The 1,683-nt window shown below is 50.3% G+C and overlaps 1 protein-coding gene across 12 annotated transcripts in view; it reads left to right on the forward strand.

Annotated features, from left to right (window-relative positions):
- The window catches only part of MYO9B (myosin IXB), a 132,452-nt gene that overhangs the window by 90,183 nt on the left and 40,586 nt on the right, over nt 1-1,683 (forward strand). The gene's annotated exons all lie outside the window — the stretch shown is intronic.

Below are 1,683 nucleotides of genomic sequence, written 5' to 3' on the forward strand. Positions count from 1 at the left end.
TTTTTTTTTTCAAAGAGACAGGGTTGGCTAGGCACCATGGCTCACGCCTATAATCCCAGAGTTCCTGACTAGCCTGGGCAACACGGTGAAACCCCATCTCTACTAAACTACAAAAAATTAGCTGGGTGTGGTGGCGTGCACCTATAATCCCAGCTGCTCGGGAGGCTGAGGCAGGGGAATTGGCTTGGACCCGGAAGGCAGAGGTTACAGCGAGCTGAGATCACACCACTGTACTCCAGCCTGGGCAACACAGCAAGACTCCATCTCAAAGCACCCCCTGCCAAAAAAAAAAAAGAGAGAGAGAGAGACGGGGTCTCTCTTTCTCACCCAGGCTCTAATTTAATGACAAGATCTTGGCTAACTGCAACTTCCATCTCTCGGGTCCAAGTGACTCTCCTACTTCAGCCTTCCCAAGTAGCTGGGATTACAGGTGTGCACCACCACACCAGGCTAATTTTTGTACTTTTAGTAGAGATGGGATTTCACCATGTTGGCCAGGCTGGTCTCGAACTCCTGACTTCAAGTGATCCCGCCCGCCTTAGACTCAGGAAGTTCTGGGATTACAGGCATGAGCCGCCGTGCCCAGCCCCAGCTTCTTTTATCTGAACATTCTCTACCAGGAACCCAGCCTCAAGGGGACATTTCTGTTTCCCTGTGCTAGACAGAGATGGTTTGAGGCGGGTGGTGTACCTGATCCACTTGAGACTTTGGCCAGCCCTGTAGAGTTGCCGATAGAGGGATGACAGAAAGCTATGTCCTCACTTTTCCTGCAGGCAACCTGAGGCCTGCACAGTCCAGTGGTTCACCTGGGTGTAAGGGTCCGACCTTCTGTCCTCAGCTTCAGTTTCAGTTACCAGCTGTGGCTTCTGTCTCCGGAAGGGGGTTGATGAAAAGGAGGAAGAATAAAGCTTTCATGAGAAATAGAAAATAGTGCTCTGTTTGGGGGATCCAAAACTTCAGTTTCCTGACTGCCCAAACTCGAGTCATGAGCTGCTTTTTAAGATGGGTCAGCTGGGCACAGTGGCTCACACCTGAAACCCCAGCACTTTGGGAGGCTGACACAGGCAATCGCTTGAGGTCAGGAGTTCAAGACCAGGCCAACCCAACATGGTGAAACTCCATCTCTACTAATACAAATATTAGCCAGGCGTGGTGATGCGTGGCTATGGTCCCAGATGCCACAGGGAGGCTGAGGCAGGAGAATCACTTGAACCTGAGAGGCAGAGGTTGCAATGAGCCGAGATTGGGCCAGTGCACTCCAGCCTGGGTGACAGAGCAAGACTCTGTCTCAAAAAATAAATAAATATCCTGAGAGCTAGACTGAAGTGACTGTTAAAGAAAAAAAAAATTAAAATAATAAATAAATAAATAATAAGATGGGTCAAAGTGTCCGGGTGCAGTGGGGCACACTGGTCGGTAGTCATGGCACCTTAGGAGGCCAATGCAGCTCTCTTGAGGACAGGTGTTTGAGACCGGCTGAGGCCACTAGTGAGACCCCATCTCTCCAGAAAAGTTGAAATTTAGTCACGTGTGTCAGCATGTGCCTGTAGCCCCAGCTACTTGGGAGGCTGAGGCAGGAGGATCGCTGGAGCCCAGGAGTTGGAGGTTATGTACGCTATGATCACACCACTGCACTCCGGCCTAGGCAACACAGCAAGACCCTGTCGGTAAAAATCTTAAAAA

Source organism: Cebus imitator, unplaced genomic scaffold (genome assembly GCF_001604975.1).
Source record: "Cebus imitator isolate Cc_AM_T3 unplaced genomic scaffold, Cebus_imitator-1.0 Scaffold280, whole genome shotgun sequence".
Classification (NCBI taxonomy): domain Eukaryota; kingdom Metazoa; phylum Chordata; class Mammalia; order Primates; family Cebidae; genus Cebus; species Cebus imitator.